The sequence below is a fragment of the Agelaius tricolor genome, unplaced genomic scaffold (genome assembly GCF_023055355.1).
Source record: "Agelaius tricolor isolate 1412-34295 unplaced genomic scaffold, bAgeTri1.0.p SCAF_6, whole genome shotgun sequence".
Classification (NCBI taxonomy): Eukaryota; Metazoa; Chordata; class Aves; order Passeriformes; family Icteridae; genus Agelaius; species Agelaius tricolor.
The window spans coordinates 11787338-11810434 of NW_027269266.1; positions in this window are offsets into that span (position 1 = coordinate 11787338).

Genomic DNA, 23097 nt, shown 5'->3' on the forward strand with positions numbered 1-23097 from the left:
AAGCCAGCCCACAGGTTTTGTGTAGGAATTGCACTTTAGTCATGCTCCTCCAGTGTTGGTACCTGAGAAGGGGATTAGCTGCTGTCCCCATCAAAAGCATGGAGCACTAAAATAGTTCCACATGGCAAAACATAGCCCCAAGTGACAAAGCATGCATTATTTTCCCCTTCCAGAGTGTCTGGAACAAGCCATACTGAATGATGTGTCACATATTAAGAACAACTTTATTTTTATCCTGATGGAATTCCAGGAAGCTAACTCCAGTGCCCTCACACTGACTGAAAATGCATGATGTGTCCTAATAGCTACAGGCAGGACAAGGCAAGTATGTAAAAGGGACATTTAATTAGTTGTTCCATAAGGAACTGAAGTGTTGTTACATAAATAGTGTGTTTCTGACAGGCTTGAAGGTATTTAATGATTTATAACACTAGAAGAATTTTGATATATTCGGCCTAGAAAGGCTGTGAAGTTTATGAGACAGATCATTTTAAGTTTCTTTAGTGAGGTTTATTGGAATTTAAACTAAATTCAAGAGAAAACCATGTTGCATGTCATCTTAGCCTTTAAGCAACTTCCCATAGTTGGAGTAGGACAATATCTCTAAGTTCAAAGTTTTGGTTGCAACATTCAGTCCAGCAAAAAAAGTGGAAAACATAATTTTAATAAGATGGTACAGTTGCTCTAATTCATGTTTTAGAATAATTGCTATTGATTATCATGTGCAGTGCAACACCCACACAAGCTTACTCAGTGGCAAGGCCCCATTATTCTCAGCATGCTGCATTTGGATCTTGTTCTGTCTGCATGAGTCACACAAAATGTGTTTGTGTTTGAGCAATTTGCACAGTGTGTTAAGGTGAGTGTGAAGATACTTTGTTCTTCTGACCAACAATGTTTGGCACCATTTACTGAACTCTGCTGTTGTGTCTCTTCAATTTCCAGCTACATGTGGGTACTAGGAGTCTTTCTTGAAATACAGGATTTCTACTCGTGCCCAGCAGCCTCCTTAGAGTGCCAATCAGATCCTCAACACATGTGACTGAGGGGAGATTTCTCCCAAATGCACCAGAAGTGTCTGATACTCCTGGGATGGTGAAAGGAACTGAGAGGGAACCAGGAAAAAAAGAGTTCGAAAATTAAAATCAACCCAGTAGCTAAAACTTTTTTACAAATTTCATAAATAATTTAATCTGGTAGGCTTCTCCAGTCAGATAGGTAAAATATTATACCACGCAATTTTCTTGTCTTTTACAAAGCAGTGAACAGAAACAGTTACTGTTCTTAAACCAAAATCTAGCTATGCAAATGTTCATACAGAAGTGAACATCTTAGGTATTGTGATACAAAACAAAGTAACTACACCAAAACATTTTAGATATTTAAATGTCAGAACTAGGAGGTGCTAAACACAGTTAACAATTCAATAATATTTTCTGAAGGAAAAAAACAAAAAGGTGAAAGAAAAAATTTTAGTTAGCATAATAATAAGGCTTAGCTTTTAGCAGCTGCTTTACATCTTCAAACCATTGCTAAATTATTAACTAATTGATACCAGATCCTGCACATGCTAGCTCAGTGCAGATCCATGAGGAGGAAGCCAGCAGAGTGCTGTTGGCTGGGTAGGTGGACAAATGTTGCAATGTGAGTGGTAGGAAGTAGTAATGTTACCATATAGAGCACAGCCCCAGCCCCTCTGAGCACTAGCTCTAGGAGCAGTAACCTTGCCTTCAAAAGGATATAATTGCTCTTATGGGGTTGCCTTACATGGAAACCAAAATGATATCAAGCTTTAATAATTAAATTATGCAGCAAGTCAGAGAAGGACGGATTTATTCTCAACAGAACACAAGAGACTACTTGCTTTGGTGACCTAATTGCTGCAGCTTAAAAAAAAAAAAAAAAGAAATGATTATGATAGCTGATTAAAAGGAGCCAGGGAGCTTATTCACATTTGCCAAGAGCACACAGCAAATCAAGCTTTATGACTTGAAATGAACTCAGTGCTTTGTCCAGATTAAATTAAGAAAGGCGGTCACTGGAGTGAGGAGTTCAGAAGAGCACTTGAGATGGGAACTATGAGAAGCGAACAACAGAACTGAAATGAGAAAGGTATAAGAGAGAGAGAAGCCATTTTCTTTTCCTACCATTTAATTTCTTCAGAGGCTTGTGAGCAGAGAGAGGGGAAACTTATTCAGGAGCAAGAAACCACAACAACCCATCCTATAAAACTGCATTAAAAATGTAGTCATGGAAGGGAGTGGGCAGTGATGGGAAATCTTTGGCACACATCTAAGCGGTACTCGTGGGATTGCTACTGCACCTGGGCACCGTCAGGGGAGCTCATTCTGTTGTCTGCATGAGGGATATGTGCCACAAAAACTAAAACAAAATCAGAAGATTCTGACACTACAGAGGTTTCTCTATAACATGCCTAAGGTTTTGGAAATTTGTGGTACATTCTGTGTTTATAAAGTAGTAAAAAAATATTATTGTTACAGTCCACAAAGAACATTCTCTGCCACATTGCAAGCTGCTGTTTTCTGGCAGCCTCAGCCTTCCTCCCACTGCATAGGCAGGATACCCTTGCCTGAAATAAGAAGGATTTAGGTATGGAAGTGTTGAATTCCTTTGTCTGAGGTCCACATCTGCACAAGGCACTCCCATTTCCTCAGCTGTCAGGAGAAAAAAATTCCTCTGATCTCTCTTACGTGAGAGATCTCCAGGAGGTGAAATGTTATCTAGATGTACATTCTCCCTGTTTGCTGCCAGTGAGCTTAAGGTGGCTGAAAAACAGACTGCTACATTTTAGTGTCCCAGGGCACGTGACTCACCAGAAGTGGCATCAGCAAGCTGCTGTGTGGACCTGGAGCCTTTTGCATTTAATAAATGGGAGGGGGAAGCAGGTGAAAGCTCTTCCCTTCTGTATGATCAGCTCATGGCTACTCTAAGGGTTCATGACAGGAAATCGTGTTACTGGGGTCCTCCATCCCTTAGCTGAAGAAATCCCCTTCTTCACCCTTGGAGCTGCCAAGGGGCAACCAGGTTGGAGACAAAAGGTGTGGGCAGGTTATGAAATGCAATTCCAGCTCTTCTAAAATAGTTTAAAGTTTCCTGAGATGCAAACAACAGTATTTCAGATTACCTGCCCAGGGCCAGTGGGAGATAGAGGATTTAGCTCAGAGCATGTGTGTCCTGCTTCACCCAGCCCACACAAAGGAAGCTAGAAATCTCTTCCACGATTATGCACATATGTACATATGCCACCAGCAGGATATTTGCCCACTGCCATTAAATAACTTTGCTATGATTCCTGCCATGTGGAAAATGTCTCAAAATCATAATTAATGGCATGTAAACACCAGCTGGCCAGGTTAAGTCTCCAGTGCAAGAATACCTTTGGAAACATGAGTGTATCAGCTCTTGGCACATAGAGAGTGGAACAGCACATGAGGCTGCTGGGAGACTCACCAGGCCATAATGTTGCTGTAGTGCACTGCACTAAAGGTTTGTTCTGAAATGGAGTCTTGTCAAACATTTTTCAAGGACCTTTCCTGAACCTGGGCTGAGTTTTCCAAAGGTGTCTATGGGAGTTAGCCGTTTCTCAAAGATGTGTAGTGGAAGTTGTTCTTTGTTCTTTTGAACGTCCCTGTATGGGCAATTTATGGCAGCTCCTTAAAAATGCCATTGAAGTTTCATCAATTAGGTGACTTGCTATGTTGAAAAATACATAAAGGAACCATGACAATTTTAATAAGGCTTTTCAATTGGTTTCTATGACTTCTGCTATTTTGTGAAATATGCCCTGTGAATTACAAATTCTTTTATTGAGAGAGGGAATCTTGGCCAGGGCCCCAAGGTTATTACTCACTGTATTCAAAGGGTACTTGGGATCTTTAATTTCCAACTGGAGAGCTGGCAGAAGGACAGTAGGTTTAACATTTCCTCTGAAGGATGACACCTCTAAAAGTGCCACACGCTGCTTATTACTGCAGCACACTGGATGGGAGCCAAAGTCCCAGTATGGGACTTGAACCCACAAGTAGTTGGCTGTGAGACAGACATGCTACCCACAGAGTCACAATGACATCTAGTAGCATCTTAATAAAACACTTTTTTCAATGGCACTTTCTTGTCTTGCATTTCTACAGTCTGGATCACTCAAAGTTTATTTTTCACTTCAGCATGCATTTAAGGAGAATGTCAGTCTGCTTTGTTTTTCTTTATTACTTTTGGCAACTATGAACAATATATTCTTCAATAGCTGTGTCCATTTGAAAGTAAAAATTTTATCACCAGCTCCTCTAAGATCCTTTAAAAGTTATGGCAAGAAAAAAATCTAACTTGGTTTAAAAATAAGCTGGTGAAACATCTAATTTGATAGAAAATCCTGGGAGCCATAAATAATTGTACCTTTTTTCAGATATTTTCAAAGGTGTGGAGACTGAAGGCGTGACTGGTTAATGAAGCCTCCTTTTCTGAAGCACAACAAGTTTCTCAACACAGGCATCTACCACTTATATCTGGAAGTGAAGAAATTTGCGTCCCCAGACATCTTTGTGGCTGCTTGGTAAGAGCACAGTGTCAAAACTTGCCATTGGAGCTGGAAAATCCAGAGCATGGAGTGAGTCAGGAGGCAGTGGGGTGCTGAGGGAGGAGGAGGGATCCGAGCTGGGGGAGAGAATGCATTTAATGGAAGACAAAGACGGACAACACTGCAAACACTTGGGGCAGAGCTTTCTCACTCTGGCACAAAGACCCAGCACTTGTGCCAGTGATGGAACCAAGGCTCTTTTTGTGTTTTATTTCTTGGCTCTTGAGCTGCAAAAGGTTGGGCACTGATTGCCTAAGCACAGATCCAGCTTTGCAGGTGCCTGGGAACAGAGCTGAGAGAACACTGCCCCAAGCCCTCCCAGGCTGACTGCTCCTCTCGCTTAAATGAGCTTCCCAGTATTTGAGTGTTTGCATAATCCAGGATTAAACTGTGAGAGCCTTACAATGTGTTTGCCCTCCAGATCTGAAAGTTTATTTTTGACCATAGCTAATAAATAGTTAATACTCACATTTGATTAAAAGAAACCTTTACTAAGAAAAAAACAAACCCAAAGCAAAACTCATAAACTCCGTAAATATCAGAGAGATTTTTAAAAAATAAATATATATAAATAAAACATTAGTGCACTCAAGGGAAAATAATGCCATTTTGATCTCAGTTAGAAAATATATTTGTCAGCATTTAATGAAAAATATAAGCTGTTCTGTCAGGTAGCTATCAGAATTTTTAAGATGGGTAAGGATGATACTACTTCAAAAGCACCGCCAGTAATTTATCTGTTCATTTGAATGCATCAGTTAGAGCACGAGTTGTTCCTCACTTCAAGGAGAAGTTGGTGGGATTTTTAGCTAGCAAGAATTTCTCCATGGGGCTCTCAGGCCCTGCTCAGAAACCAGCTCTCCAGTAACCTTCCAGTGGCAGCAGAGACTCCCGGCCTTCGGGGCAACCCCACAGCCTTTGAAACTCTAGGCATGCATGGAGATCTTCCCTGTAGCTACAGCTGGGATTTTGGGTCATTTTCCCTAATGTAAGCGTAAAAATTGCCCATATTAATCATAGGTGCCCTTCAAAGGACCTCAAGAGGGAGGCTCCTGTAATTTGTGAATCCCCAAAGATCTGAGGCATCCCAGACACCAAAGCAAAGTCCAGTGCATGTTGTCTGATGGTGGCTGTTTTAGTCCTGTACTGTAAATATGTCACGAGGTCAATGGCACTGATTTTGATGGTTAACTTTTGGATATTTGAAGTTAGATGATCTACCCCATGGTGAGTATGAAGTATTCAAACAATTCATGCTCCCTTAGCAAACTACATTCCTTAGAAGAGCAACCTAACCTTTTAAAATCACAGTTTATATTTCTCTATCTTTTCTTGGCTTATTCTTGGCATTAGAAACTGTTACAACAATGTCATCAAGGGCAAAATGACTACAAAGACAAAAAACACACTAGGAAATATATTTAGAGGTGAAAATCATTGGTGGTGTTCTTGCCTCAGGGATGTTTGAAATCTGGTCTCCACTACTGATGGGACCATTAATTTCTGCAAATAATGTATAATTGGTTTTGGAATCTAAATCCCTTCATTGTTCCCATAACACTTTTGAGCACCCATCACAGCTTTGCATATGCTCAGCCACAGAGTGGGGCCCTCATCCAAAACGTGATCTTTATGTGTACCCCAAACAAATAATTAAAAAGAAGATTTGCCAGCAAGATTCATTATTGAGAAGTAACTCAGAGGTTCATATAACTGTTACAAGAAAAAAAAAAAAAGAAAAAAGAAAAGTAATCAGGGACAACTGTTCAACAAACATTTACCTATGTGTCTAATTATTAGTTAACCAGCAATTCTCACAGTTTTAATATGGAAGCTATCGAATGACAGCGTGTTTATTTTAATTCCATTTTGAGGGTGGTGTGATAATACCAGCCCTCAGAAGCTCCATTCATTTGATATGTTTCTGAAAATCCTAGCTTGGCATTAGATTTCATCTTCAATTTGGAAAAATCAGAAGAGCAAAGAGGAAAAGACTGAAACCAGGAGTAGCATCTCAAGAATTCTAACTTATAGAATCTAAGTAAAAGGAGCCCTACAGTTATTTTTTAGTCTAAAAGTTTACATGCTACATTTAGACTATGAAGTAGTCTAAATACAAGGAGTAACTGGTAAACTGAATGGTTTGGGGCTCTTCGAAGAAAAACAGAAAGTAATGAACCAGAAGGGAATGTTAAACAGGGACAAGCTCCTCTACAGCACTGTGCAGGTAAGGGGTATTTCCTCATTGTCACTGGCATTTACAGTCACAGAGTTAAATGGCTTTGAGAGCCTGCTCCACAGTTCCACTGCAAGCCATAGAAAAAGGAAATACTTCTTACAAATAAATCAGTGTCACAAAAAGTGCAAAAATGACTGCATTTTAGCCTGAAGTGAAAAGATTCTTGTTAATGCACTAAGTATGAAATCCGTTAAATTCAGAATTTTTCACTTCAACAGCTCTCAGTACATATGAAGTTTTCTTCTGTGTCTTTAGAGAGACAAAATGGCCATGGGCCTAAATTGTTAACTCAGTAATTTTCACTACCATTCCTTTACCATGGTGTTCAGGTTTGTAGATTATATAACTATTTTCATTGGAAGGCACTTTTTAACATCTGGGAGTCATTTGAAAGAATGTAATCAACTTTGTCTCTTTTTTTTTGGAGAATATTTTCTGTTAATATTTAACCCATAACTGATTGCATGATTTACCAGTTTAACCCTGACCAACTTGTAAAATTTATCATCCTTGGTTGTTACTGCACAAATCTATCACAGTAACAGAACTTTTTCCCAGTTCTGAGTGTGTACAATGCTGTTCTTGTCTGTGACAGGCTGCTCCATTCATGCTGCTCTGCTGCCTTAGCAGGGCTGACACTGGAACAGGAATTTCCTAAATGGGGTGGGAAGTCTTCAGGGTGAAGCTTATTTTTTGATTTTAAAAATCCTTTCTTTTTCAACAGTGGGTCAAATCCTGACATCTAGCCCTATTTCCTGCATATAGTCTTATGTTTCCAGTCTTTAATAAATGGTATTATGTAGTATAGTGTGACTCAGAAAACCCTTAGAAGTTGATAAGAAGAATGCAAGGGTGATTATAAATGTGCATACTGCAATATTCCTGGGCTAAGATCCTAGGATTTTGTGGTCCCTCATAGCTTCCCAAATTTTGTCCAAGCAAATTTCAGATATTTTTCAAGACTCTAGTGAGCCAAATCAGTGTCAGCTTTGTCTTACCCTTACTTTCCATTCATCCCTTCCCCTTCTGAGTGAATTAAGAGGTCAAAGAGGGGCTGGGGAAAAAGGCCAAAAAGAACAATATAGCAATAGAAAGGGCAATATACATCTTTTAAATAAGGTCTAGGAAAGGCCATATAGTAAAGAAGTGAGAAAAAAACCCCCACAACAAAATAAAAGGGCAGGTGCAAGCAAGAGAGCTATTAAATCAGAGATGAAATCAAATTGGCGAATAAATCAAACGATAGAGTCTAGACAGAAGAAAAGGTTGCAAGCCCTAAAAGTGCTGGGAGAGAGAATATATCAGTGAAGACAAGACAAATTAGGATTTGCACACTAGTAGTGAAAGAGGGCCCAGTACAGTGCATCTTAGAGGGGAGTGAGATGCATGGGGGAAATTCATCTTCTGTGTGTACAGTGAGTGTGCAGAAATGAGAACAAAATCAGTTTGTTTCTTGATTCAGAAGGACCAGCTCTGATTGCTCAAATATTGAATCTCGTCATGATGGAGGAGAGCAGCAGCTTCCACCCAGTCAGGGAGCCAGTATTGATAACATTTGTGTCCAAGCAGAGACAAGGGGGAAGCTCAGAGAGTTCCCCAGACACAAATCACGCCCTAGTTATGTAGAAATTGAGTCTCCCTTCCTGCCATGATAACACCACAGGCACTAGGGGGAATGATTTTATTTGGTTTTACCCTGAACTTTGGAAAAGAAAAGTTTCTGCACATTCTGGAGAGCTCTCATTCAGCTGAAGGCAGGAGCTGTGATGGTTGCATGCACAGAAGATGGATGGTTTTTGTTGCCTGATCCACAGAGCAGCTACACTGTAACCATGCATATTATTGCCCCTGTAATTGCATCCATCATACCTCCTGTGAAAACAAACAAATGGGCTCCCATACTCACTTAAAACTAGATAAACAACTGTTCTTTGGCAATGTGACAGATACTTATTGCCTGCGAGTAGCCCATAACAGATAGGAAGGACAAGGATTAGAGTGGATTTGTAAACCATAAATTGTAGAAATCCACTTGGGACTCTCCAAGCCAGACTCTTCTCTTAACTTTCCTTGAGTTATGCCCATGGACAAATCTGCTTTTCTGTCGAAATTCAGTGAAATTTTGTGCTGTCTCCTTTTACTGTGTCAGTCATTTATGTGTCATAAAGGCTAGAGCTTCAGCAAATCTAAATTAGCTTGGCAATTTTTTCCTCCCAATGAAGGATGAGATGCTGCATTTTCTGTAGCTCTGTATAAAAATGCACGAGATGAAATTCATTAGAAATCAGTGAAAATGCTGCAGAATAATTATTTTATTCATATTGGTTCTGAAAGAGCTGAAAACAAAATTTCTGCTTCTAAAATATGTCTATTGATACACAAAAAGAAATCAAACTTTTGCTTGTTTTTTGCTTTTGCCCACAATAAATGAAACTACAAAGTAATTAAACAAAACTAACCAAAACAAAACAAAAAACCCACAGCATAACAAAAACAAAAACAAAAAAAAATCCAGAGGATTAGTAAACATTCTAGACACTAAATTATTGCATGGGTACACAAATTCAACATTAGACCAGATGTGACATTACTAATGTAATTTCCTGGGAGCATGTGGATAGTGGGAAGCCAGCAAGCTGAATGAGGAAGTCCCCACTGAAGTTAAAAGCAATTTAGGTCACAGAGACATCGCAGGCAGGTCTGACAGAAAAAGATGAACATTCCCTCAGCTCTTTGCTGCTCTTCATCTGCCAGACAAAATGTTTGAGTGCACCTCTAAATTCAATCTAAAGTCACTCAGGGTTGAAACTATCACAGGTTCATCAGAGCTTTGCAGCCAACACACCCTTGCAGCAAGCAGCCCAAAGTACTAAAGACACTTTTGAAACTTGGAAACTGGGTTGTATTTGAGTAATAGCTAAAGGAGTAAAGTTATTATGGAGGAAGTCTAGAAGGAAATACAGTAAATTGAAAGTTTACAAATGAACTTTTTCCTGCACTCTGTCCTGGCAAGACAGGGATGTTCTGACAGGGTTGCTCTGAATACCAGTAACTCAGGGCTGTTCTGGGTTGTGACAAAATTTACAGTTTGTTTTGGTTACTCCACCAAAATTCTTTCTTTCTGTGATCTCTGTTGACCCTGTGTTCCTCACACTGTTCAGAGGTTTATCTCAGTGCTCCAGGCTCTCTTGGCCTCTGCTGAGTCCCTCATGCTCACCTTGCATACAGAAAAATCCCTTTTCCTGTACCTCACCATGCTCTATTGTTTCCTCAGAGGGCAGGGCCTTACTCTTCTGCAAAGTTCCTTCCAATCTAGAGCAAAAAGAAGCAAGGAGGCTTCTGTTTACTCCCCTCTGAAAAAAAAAACCAAACCCAAACCTGACATGCATTAACACATGGTTCCCATGGAGAACAAGAGAAGTCTTCACGGTAAGTTCATGCCATCAAGGGAGGGGTTAATAAGTTCATCCCAGCAGCTATGGTCCAGTGTCAGCCTGATTCAGCTACAAGCATCAGTTACCTGGTGCTTAATATCTATTGCCTTTCAGGGGTCCAACTGCAATCTGCACACCCAGGTCTTTGGGGAGGCTCCAGCCCCTCCCCACACGTGGCCCCCATCTTTCATCTTCCAGTTCAGAGTAGGTTTGGAAACTCTTGTGTTTGTGCAAACTAAATCAGATGCTCCGGGAAAGACGGCATTTTCCTGAAGGTGAGACAACCCATCTGATCTGCATTTAAATGTGTTAAACAGACTTCACATCCCATTTTCCTTGGGCAGGATGATTATTTCTGACCACCAGCTGGGAGCCATTGGGAGCTGCTGCATCTGCACGGCTGCCTCCAGAAGTTTATCTCTTGGCTTTGGCCAATCTGTGTCTAATTTTCCCCCATGTCTCCCTGTAAACAAGCATTGCTTTGATTAATCTGTACATAATTTTCCTGTATGTCTCCCTGTAAACAAGCATTGCATTTCAGTTTAACAACAGCCTTAGCAGTGATGAGCATAAAATATAGCAGAGTGAAACAGAACAGCAGGGTGGCAGGAGCAGGAAAAAGCTACCTGGAAAATCTGAGATGTAGTCTGACCATTGGTTCGTGTTTCCTGACTTTAAAAAGGGACAGGCAGGAATATGGACAGGCATATGCATCCAATGGGACTAGAGGAGATAGAGTCAAACTAATAAAATTAAGTTAGAAATGGAACAAATGGTAAAGATGGATACACTTGGATCACATGGATAGAGCATTGTGAGAGCACTAAAAGAAACAAAGGACTGGAAAGGATGTTGTTTGTCCTCAGTTGCAGCAATTGCAATCAAGAACAGATTTAGTGACAAATGACCAAAAGCAATAGCATCTTTTCCCTTTTTTCTACATGTTGTGGCCTGTGTGATAATAGTTTATTCTTCTAAGTCACAGCAGCTCAGGCTTACATCCGTTCCTGTTCCAGGAAGGCAAAACATAAATGAATAATGAAGCTTTCCAGAAGCAGGGTGTCAGTGCAGATCTAGTTCTGAAAAGGATCCAGCTTCTTGGGGAAGTTACCTAACTTAGGTTTGAATCATTGATATTTCATAGTTTTGAGCTGATAATTTAACAACAAATAGTTGTTTCTCCATGTGGAAATATTGGTGGGTACAGATCATTTCACACAAATGCGTTACTCTCCTTTGTTTGTCTTTTCTTTCCTGTGAAACACTTAACACAGTTCTTTGGGAAAATCTCAGCACTATGCTTTATTTGAATAGAAGGAAGGAATGTTGTGACAGCTAGCAGGGGCAGAGCAAGGTGCTCGGTGTGGTTGTTTCACTGTATGTTCCTCCTTTTCATTCTTCTGAAATATTCTGTACAAAGACAGCTGCTGCAGATTGAATAGTACATCTTGAGCATATTAAATGTATCCTGCATATTCAACACTGAAAATAAATGTCAGATTCCCATATTATTATGCATTGTTCAATAAATTTGGCCCATTGTATAATTTTTCTAGCATGGTTTGTCTTTGTCTCTCACACCATTTAGCAATTTGTTTGGCTCCTTTCTTTCTAATATTAAGATATTGCAATTATCCCAGTATTGTTCAAATAGAAAGAAGTCTTCTTGCAAAGTCCCCAGGTGAACTCTGAAATAAATGGAGTATAGTTGCTGTTGTCTGATATTTACTTGGATCTGAAACTTCATATAATTCACACCATCACAGACTGTATTTTACAATCAGGAGGCTGAATCCACAGCTGGCACAACTCCACTGAACTCACTGGAGTTGAACTGCTTTATTGAATTGCCTTGTGAACCTATGTATTGTAAGTGGATGTGCTGCAGTCCTTGGAGTGAAAATATCAATGCCTTTCAATATTGCACAAATCTAACTATAGCTCCAAAGTCCCTTAATTCCTCAAGAGGCATAATGTTAGTTTTATTAATGAGTGGGGAGGGTCTTTTCTCCAATATGCTTCATTAGCCTATGTTGGTAGAGAGGTTGTACTTCGAGTCTTTTTCAATTGTAAAATTGGAAGCATCTCTATGATGTAATCACTTTATAAGGGTATTTGAAACTGGAACTGTACTTCTGGGGATGAGATCACATCATAGGCATTGACCAGTGTGGTTATTTCATTGCTCAAAATACTTGGGGGAAATCACTTCTGAGAATTACCTTGTTATTTTAAATGTGGTTCTGTGCTGCATATCCCACCCACTGCTAAGTCTGGCCTACAGCCTCTTGGACTGTCCTCCTTTCCCTCCACTCAGCCAACTTTAGCTTTAGCTGACACTTCTTTTTTGAATTTCTAGTTCCAAAATGAAAACTGTTGCCCCGTGGATCACTGTTTACATGTTCATCAGTCCACCCACCAAGGCCCTTTATTTCAGGTCTGAACTTGAACTGATGCTCATCTGTCATCACCATCTCCCACTCCTGCCTATTTCAGCCATGCCTATACCAGGGAATTGTGCATCCATAGTTGCTGATATTGTTTAATTGTGAGGTTGCTTTTGCCACACCAGCCCCCATTCTTGCAAGTGGAGATTTGGGATAACAGCGTGGGACAGTAATGGCTCCCAGTAGGCAGAAGGGTCCCACAGCTTCAAGAAGGAAGGAATTCTGCCTTGTCTACACAAACTGTCATGTGTCTGTAAGTTACAACCAGATGTGCTGAGATAAGAACCAGGATCTCATTTCAGTTGTAGACTGCACCTGCTGATGAAGAACTGCCTTTTTTCCCTGCCTTTAGTAAAATGTTAATCAAATGAGTACCAATAAAAACATGGTAACAAATAATCCTACTTTTAAGTCTTAATTAAAATTACATTTCACCTTTGGGAGAAAGGTTATACCTTGATGTTGTTTATTCTGTCTTTTTCACACACACTTACTGTGTATTAAACTATTACTCCAGGTGATGACTATCCAGGAGTTGGTCGATTTCAGAAAACAAATTTTTCATTAGGAGGAAGAAATCACAGCACAGTTTATAAATATATTCTGGAAATGTATTGCTAGCAGTAGCTAAAGCTAAATCATAAATTGAGCTGTAAATGTTCTGTTAAATGAAACAGTTTTTCAGAAAAATCCTTGCATTGTTTATCTCTGTTCTTCCAGCTACCTGGATTTCTCTGCATGTATCCTAGGAAGCACACACAAAAGATACACCAAAATAACAAGGTAAGTGAGTATTTAAAGTCACAGAGCTTTTAGATATTTTGAACATACTACTACAAACTTTGATTAATACCAACACAGCTAGCAGCACCCCTTCTGCAAACAAGCAAGAAACCTCATCTTGTTACACAGGAACTTGTGTCCATATCCCACTAACTCCTCCCCCTGACAGACTCTAAGAGGATTATTCCATATGGAGTAACCTAATGATAATAGTACCTATTCAGTTACTGATCCTTTAAAAAATACCCTTATCCTTGTGTAAGACATTTATTTGTTCATGTGGACTGGCAGCAAGTCTTTATATGTATGTTTCTTGGCTGGTCTGCTGCCATCTAAACCAAGTCTTACTCATTTATTCAACAATCTGTGCAAATTTAACATCATTCAGTTAATGATTTTCCTGCCAAATTCAGAGAGACATTGTATTTAACTACAAACCTCATTTTAATATCCTATTTAAAAGTCTAATTGAACCATCACTATTTTGCCTTTGATTTGTTGTATCTTTGTGTGTTGTCTTGGAGATTTTGATGTCACGTCCTTCCAGCTTTATTGATATTTATAACATGGACAGCATGTTTCAGGAGGCATAAAAGGGTGGAGAAGTGCTCTCTGATGGGATACATTTCAGGTTACAAAAGGTCTAAGAAGGACACTTCACTTCTATAAGATGGAAATGCTCTATTAATGAAAATGTTAAAAGCAAACAAGCAGCTAAAACTGGAGTACATGTTGTGGCAATCATATTCGTGGAATTAGTCGTGGAACTTCAGGTCCAAAACAATGAATACAAACCTCAAAGCTAGCTCTTTGAAGATTTGAGGAAAAAGAAATATGTTAACATCTGCAAATAATCCCTTCTAGGAGGAAGAAAAATACATAGATTATTAATAAAAAAAAAGTTGAGTCAACATACATTTTCAATAAGGCAGTTGGACTGCAAAATATTGAAGTGTCTCTTGTAAAACAGGTCTAGCCTTTAGTGGGTACTGGGATGGGGTACTTGTTGGCAAACTACTGCTGTGAAAGGACTGTAGGATCTAGTGCAGCACTTCCTAGATTCTGAAGTCCAAAGCATAATCACCTCACATGGGCTATACCACATTTATAAACAAGATGCTTCTGATGCTATAAAAACCCCTAAGATTTTTACAATCTAATAAGAAAAGTTAAAGACAAGTTCAGAAATCACAAACAGTGATTTCTACCAGTTTCATTACTTTCCAGAGTTGTAGCAGTGGTCACGGGAGAAAAACCAGAAAGAGGTAAGCAGATTACTTCAGGAGTGTTGTATTCTCTATAATTTATTACTGAGATGGCCCAACAGCCACATTTATCTCTGTAACAGGAGCAAGGCATCCATTTTCTCATGCACAGATTGAGTAATGTTACTGCCATATTTTATTTCCAAATTAGAGGAAATGTCACTCAATGTTCATATTTAAAATGAGAAGGAAGAAAAGTGTTCCCTTCATTCAGTTTAAAGAGAAAAAAAAGAAGTTAAATCTGTTAAATATCCACTGACATTTGTATGAACTTAAAGCAAAGCATGCAGCACATCTTGGAGTAGCTCAGTTCACATATTGTATCAGGTCATCAGTTTTTAGACTGAAATATTTTGATTTTCTGTGGGGTAAACAATTTAACTGGTTGGTTTATTATGCAGAAGGCCCAGGGAAATCTTCTGGAGCCAGGATGCAAAGATGACCTGTGTGCACCCTATAGACCTGCAGAAACATCTCACAATAAGCACAAAGAGCAAGATAAACTGTATCTATATGTGCATACCTGCATATACAGAGGACTCAGCTTCCTATGAGAAGCTCAGAAATCATTTAGCCATCTGCTCTGCAGATCACTCAGTCCAAATATAAATAATTTGGACAGCACATGAAGGAGATTTCTTTTGTTTTCTCTCGCACACATATTCAAAACCAATCTCGAATTTGAGATCTTTCATTCAAAATTACAGCCCAGCCTACAGTCCCTACTGGGAATTTACATAAAAGGAATTAAAGGGTTGGTATCTGCATGCACTTCTGAGCAGCTGGTCTATATTTGATGGATATCTCTGTTCCTGCCTCCGTTATAGAAAGGGACAGCACAGAATGAGCTAACTGGCAGATACCTCTTAGGATCCTTTTCAAAGGTGAAATCAGCAGGAATTTTAGCAGAGTTTCCTTTCTTCTCTGCCTGTATGGATAAGATCCTGCCAGGCTTGAACCTGCTGTGCTTGTGGCTGCTGTTGTCAGTGCTGGAATCTGCTGGGCGGTTTTGTAGGCGCCCAGGAGCATCCCAGAGAAACCAGGTTTCTCAGCCTGTGGCTGTTGTCCTGGCAGTAATGCAAAGCTCCAGGTCCTTCAGAGCATTGAGCTCTGTTTGGTTTTTAGGAAAACATACTTGATTATGTTCTTGAAATCTTAACACTTCACTTTCAAATATTTTTCCCCACCAGCTGTTGTCCGATTCTGCAAAGTCCTGAGCACTGTCAGCCATCACAGGGCTTTAGGTGGGTAATTGCAGCTTTGCAGTGCTCCTGACATGTTCCACCACTGGAGCTTGAAGCTGAACAGTTTTGTCCAGATAGACTTATCCTTCCACAGCAAGGAAATAAAATATTCACAGTAGATTATGTTAGCTGTCTGTCTGAGCTGCCTTCACACATCCAAATAGCTGCCCTATTTTTCAAACAAACCAGCAGCCTTCCTGAGTTTCATTACCTGTATCAATCTTAACACTATTTAAATAAAAAGGAAGAGCTTTAAAATGTGAGAGAACAAGCCTAGATATTTTCCCATGGGGCACCTCTGAGCACAATAGTATCTTCGCTTCAACATTTTTTCTGTGTCTCTTTCAAGCTAACCACATCCAGACTGTGGACATGCCAGGAAATGCCATTCTGGGACTAATTTACTGGTACTGAAAATGTTATTTCCAGAACTGTCACTTTCCAAGGGAATTTGAGTATCCACAAGTATTTCAGCTGTAAGGATCCATTTTCTGACATTTGGGATCCATCTGCACTTCAGTCCAGCTGGAACCAAACGGGCCCCATCCATCTGTAATCTCCCTGAAACTGTCCAGGACTGTCAAGGAAATTGCACTATGACCACACTGGAACCAGTGTTGGTGTTGGCTGGTACAGTTCAATGCTTTGTGTGGAATGAGATTTAAATGAGATCATTTCACTACCCTTTTGGTAAATTCTATTGGGAAACAGCTGGAGGCAATGATTTCATTGCCTTATTATTAGCTGTGTTATAGGACACAATAGAAACAGAAAAGAATAGGGGTTGTGTCAGAATTTTATGTAAAGTTGTTCTCTCCTGCCCAGGCATCAGCACTGGGTCAACAAAATTCTTATCAGACCTAAATCCCAAGAGCTGGCTAAAAATGGAAGGACACATCAAATGGGGCTCCACAGAGGCTGGGTTTAGCTTGTTTTTTCATTAACAGATGACGGAATAGAGATTATGCAGATGATAGAAACCCAAAAAGGACTTACTGCAGGGCAGCCCTTGAATACAAAACCATCCTGACAAGCTGGAGCCAGTCTGGGGGAAATACTGGGTAGCACACCTAGACAGAGCTAATCATCTGCACAATACATCACCTACACCAGGCAGCTCAGAAGAGCAGGAGATTACAGTGAACCAGCATGGTAATTTAAATCAATAATCTCAATCTGTTGTCCCATGTTCTTCTTTGCAGAGATCTACAAACAAGCACAGCTGGAAAGACAAGTGAAGCTGATTTTCTGCTGCACAGAGCCAGTTTGGAATCAGCAACAGGTTTGCCAGTTTGGGGCATTTTGAGAAGGATAGTGAGCAAAGGGAGATAGTCCAGAATAAAGGAACAGAGAATGAACAGAGATTTAGAAAATCCAGCTGGTTGGATTGACTGAATGAACAGAAGAGTTCTAGTGTGAACAAGGGATAATGGAGAGGAAAAAACAGTAATAGTCACCTAGGCATGTGAAATGCTAGTGCTGGGAGAAGTTAACATAGTCTTTTGTTTTGGACATGAAGAAATAGGTTGAATTATTACATTGAAAAATGGGACTGGACATTTGGAAAAACTGTCAGATTGTACAGACAGGAAAGAAAAAGGCAGTGTGCAGAGGCAGTGAAACTTACAGCTGTACAGATTCTTACAGATCTGTAAGAATTAGGGTAACAAACATCTTTCATATAGCTTTCAGGTAGCACACATTTAGAACCAATCTTGCTTTGGGAATCTCCAACTTTCTGATCCTTCCAAGCTGGAGTGAAATGGCCATGGTCTCAGAAAGATTCCTGAAGAGCAGCTTTCCTTCAGTGAAACTGCAACCCAGTAGTGCTCCTCCAAGTCCAGCCTGAAAACTGTTGAAAAGAAACAGAATTTCTGAAATGAATTAAAATTTGATAAAGAGATTGATCTTCCAAGAAGAAAGAAACTGTGATTTGTGGGAACTGCCACTGTTATTTATTTAAGAGTTATGAGGTAGCCTCTGTTGCTGCAGAGATAGGAGGGAAAAGTGGCATCTTCCTGTCTTACACCTTCTGTTCCTCTACTTAACCAAGATCTACCAAATTTGCTGATTTTTTGAGCCTATAAAAATAATGAGATTGGCTAGACACTTTACAGAGATGACTTTCTGTAAGAGAAGTATTTTGTCTGCTAAGCCAAAACTCTCCTTTGCAATACAAAACCAGTAGTGGATTAGTGCTTATCTTGGTCTCAGTCTTATTTGGGATGGGTCAGCTCAGCATCTTCTAGGATGTGTTCTAGCTCTAAAGGTTATTCAAAGTGCATCCTGTAAGGAAAATAAATTCCCTACCAAGTGAAGTAAAATAACACAGTCAAACAAACAAACAAAAAAACTTTTACAGTAGTCTTCAAATAGCTTCCTTAGGGTAGAAAGAAAAGGCCACATAAACTTGCCTTTCTGCATGGTTCTGAAAGTTTCCTGAAAGTTAACAGTTCTTTTTGGTCAGGTGAAGGTGTGATCTGGTAAGTCAGGTAAACTGGAGCTACATTGCCATGAAGGCACTTGGACCAGGTGACAGTACAAGCTGGTTTGAAGTACACTGGGGACAGTAGCTACATCTGCCTCATTTAGATTTTAAAGAAAAATTTATGTTGCCATGCAAAGACCTTTAGTCAGGTTCTTATTTGGAAAATAATTAAGTGACAAATTTTACCTTGCACTGAAAGAGCAAGTACCTGAGGACCCTCCTCCCAAAAGATGAAAATAATCCTAAACAAGCAATTCATGTCCCTTGTTAAAGCGTAGGGATAATGAATGACAGTCAGGGCCTTACAAATGGGATCTGTAAGAGGAAATTATTCCTGTAATCCACTGATGCTTCTCCTTTGAAGGATTGCTGATTTGCTTAGATTTGTCATTTGCATATTTCCAGCCCCTCAATGTTTCTGTGAATTGTGTCTGTGCCTCCTCTTTGCCGACAGCTGGCCATCCACCTCCCTCTAAGCTCTCTGAAAAAATTTGCCCTCCCACAAGTACACTGTTTTGTTTTTTGGATAGACAGTGATAAGTGTTGAGTGTAAAAGACTCTTTGATAATTTAATTCACTTTGCTGAATTATGATTCTGCATGCACCATTAGTTCAATCACAAACCAGCTACAATAAGAATTAGGTCTGTTTTGCAACATGAAGCAGACAAGGCTGTTCACTGGAGCAGTCAAGGGTGTTTAATGTTACATTTGTTGTTGACTTTGAAAACAAACACATGTGCACTGACGTACAGCAATCTGAAAGTCCCATACAGATGTAACAGCAGTGGCATCTCGGGGATCCCGGGCTTGTGTTCAGAGATGGATGTGACAGAGAGACAGCAATGCTGAGTGAGACTCTCACATAGTTGTGCCAGTGGTACCAGGCAGTAGCTGTAGGAAAAATGTCTGCAACTTTGTAGGGAATCAGAGGACTCAAAACTGAAAACTAGGAGCTTCCATCATGAAGAGGGGTTGTCTGAGGAGCTGTGGATTTATAAACGAGAGCACTTTAGGAGGTGTGTCACTCATATCCATGCAGGCTTGAAAGTTTGAAAGAGGAAACTTCATGTCACTAGGTTACATTTAGTATTGAATTCTGATCAGCTTTCCCTGCTAATAACATTGACTTTGACCTTAGCAGGGCAATTTGTGACAGAGAGGTAATCTCAACTCCTCTCTCATCACTTCTTCCTCATCGCTCTTTCACCGCACATTTTAACACTCACTCATGAGAGGTTGGCTGGGAAACCAGAACCAAACACCACCTAACTGTGGCTGAGTGCCAGCCTACAGCTACAGTCCAAAGCATATACTGCTTAAGAACCTCTCCAGTATTTATTTTGGAGAGCGTCATCACTTTCAAAATTAAGTAGTAAAGTATTTAGCATACCGTCTTCTACTTTCCTCTTGGAGCCAGAATTTTTACAGGAAGTCCCCAGTCAGAACAGTGTTTTTGGCAGGGAAATTGCTTTTAACCCGTGGTATGTTGTTCACTTCTGCTATAAAGGTCTAGGCTGGTCAAGGGGAGAAGCCAACAGCTCTATCCTTGAGCAGCACTGTGTGACGTGGGGACGGGTGAGAATTCAGCGATGACAGCTCAGAGTTGTCTCAGCACTCTCCTTATCACGGAAGTGGTGCAAAGCCATTTTGACACGTAGCAAAAGTTGCCCCACTTGGTAATGTATGACAGCACTACAAAATGAAAATGTTTGCCATTTACATATGACTGGGGACAGTAAAAGGATTTTACAGTGGTAAATTCTATGTCTTTTTTGTTTTGCCAATCAATAAAGCAGACAGAGCAAATTGCTTTTTGGATGTACATATTCAGAAGCAGGAATTTAATTTATTACTTGACATACCTTTTCTTAAATTAAATAAGAAAATATCTCACTACCTTAAAGTCTAATGAGCTAGTAGATCCTTGTGATTTTCTACTTTTCCTGAGAAACAGCTTATAGACTTGAGCTGCTTCATCCAGCACATTTACAAAATGCCATGTCCAAGGACATGCTCCAAAATCTATTGACATCCATACAAGAAATCCAGATTAGGTCCCAACTATTAAACAAATTTTAATTGAACATATTGTTCAAGATAATGATCCTGTCAGAGGCTGTTGTAGCTTTCAGATCTCCTGTTGTTATTTTCCAATATTTACATTACAATGGCAGCTCAAGGTCCCAGAAGAGGAGTGCTGCCTTGTGCCACCCTCTGCCCAGGTGTGCTCACCAGCAGGGCAGGCCCTGCCCCGAAGAGTTTATTGCTAATGCCATTAACACAGAAGTTTCTTACTGACATGTTTTTGAATCATAAGGTTCTGTTACACTAAGGCAGCAATAAACCTATGATCCCCATACTATTTATGGATTGGTTCATTACATTTCTTTTAAAATGCACTATAAATGTCTAAACTGCTATAAATACATCAGCATTGCTGCTTATCTTGCTTGTTAAACTGGCAGCTTTGTAACCTCAAGACACTGCAGCTGTGTAATCTTTCACATCTATCTGGCACAAGAACCATGTTTTTTTTCTCTCCCTGTTCCCATGTATGAAAAAGGTGCTTTGATACGCTGATTGTAAACAAACTACAATTGCCACTGATTGCAAATATATTGCCTTATCCATAGAAATTCTGGGCTATGAGGATAAGGCAAGAGAGGGATTTCTACAGCCATTAAAAAAAAAAAAAAAAGCTGTTTTCAGCCAGGAATCAAAATCTCAGTCATGCTGAAACTCCATTGGCAAATCCTTGACAATGAGATGGTTCTTAAATATTCTGTTTTTAAACACTGGTGTTTCCAAAGAAAAAAAGTCTTTGGAAACATATCTACATATCCTCTGATAATGCTGCATTTGTCATATCCATAAAGAGAGAGAAGATAGTGGACAGCATACTCTGAATGAAGACATCTATAGTTTCTGTTACCTTTTCTTAGGGATATGCTCGTGTTCTATGCTGGATTTAGGCTGCATGGCTGTGGTTATGAACAGCTGCAGTGAGACTGGTGGCAGAAGTAATAGGAGTCCATTTTTACAGCTCAGTAGCTGTTTATTTTTTCTCTTCAGAAGTTTAGTTTTCACTTAAAACAACAAAAGCAAACCTCAGTTCCTTTCAGTTATAAGGAATTTTATGAGTCAGAAAAGAGCCGTTATAACTGGGCTGAGTGAGTGAGGAGTCACTCCAAACTCCCACTGCCATGACAGCAGCACACCCAACACTGAGTCTGGCTGTGGGAGTGCTCAGTACCTGGGGACACCCACCAAGCTGGCCTGAAAACTGCCCTCAGGAGAACCTGTGCTGCTGGGTTACTAATGATGCCTCAAAAACTTGAGAAGCTGCAGCCCTCTGTATGAGGCCAGCTTTCTGTCCAAGCCTAATCCCATCAGGACAGACATCAGCTGCACTGATTTTGAAGAGCAGCAGGGATGGTTACAGGGATTAGTTACTTCAAAATATTGAGGAAATATCTGGTTGGACCTGAACATCAATACCTAGTAATTTTATGAAGATTACCTCACTGATTAACATTTAACTTGCATTTTAAAAAGAGAAATGTTTAAAATCCAAAAATGTGCTCTTACATGATAAATACAGTTTGCACAGAGAAAGAACTAGGGATGGTTACAAACCACTGACAACTGACCTCCTGGGAAGTGATCTCTGCCTTAGGTGTGCAGAGATCCTGCACCAGTGTGCAAGTCAAGCCTTGTGGGTGCCTTTTGAGGGGCAGTGAGGTAAAGGAGAGAAAATGGTAAAGAAAGAAGAATTTAATTCTGCAACATATTCCAGAGTTGACACTGGTTCTCACTGTCTGCTGTGTTTTGTGACTTTTCTGATTTTTCTTCTGAGATGTTTGATTTTCATCCAGAGTTAATTCTGTAGGCCACAGTGCACTTTGACACCTTTGCTGTTTTAGGAGCCCAAGCAGTATATTCTTCTTCTGTCTGCTTTTAGCAAAAAAAACCCCAAAAAACAAAACAAAACAAAACAAAAACCCAAAACACCCAACAAACAAAAAACCTTTTCTACAAAATCAGTACTTCGTAAGTAACAAACAATGCTGGTTTTGCTGTGCTAAACTCAGGAGTTTGACTCTTTAAAGCCCCTTTTTTTTTTCCTGTGAATTGAGTAAATATCCTCATCTTCTTGCCTTATGTTAAAGCAAGTTACATCCACTGATGATTTCATCCTGCTCCCTACCTTGCAGGGAGCTGGAAGAAAGCTTTGAAATGTGCCATGTGTTCATTCTGTGAGGAAGAATGTACAGGACACCTGGTTGTTTGTGGACCAAGCAGAAAAAGGATCACTGTGCTGGGGAACACTGCGTCGATCTCCAGGAGTCAGAGGCCAACCCTGGCCCTTGTAGCAATGGCTTTTCTTCTTCACACAGGCTGGAAGAGGGAGGGAGAATGTGATAGGGAGCAGATGATGCCTGGATCTTGTCTGGGTATGGGATTATACTGCAGACAGAATGTGACCCTGGGCTTAGGAGTGCACCTGGACACTCAAATTTGGTAATAACTCCAGGGTTAATGCCCTTTCCTCTTCACGCTGTGGTTTGGGTTTTATTCTTTTGGTGAAATAACCTGCCTGT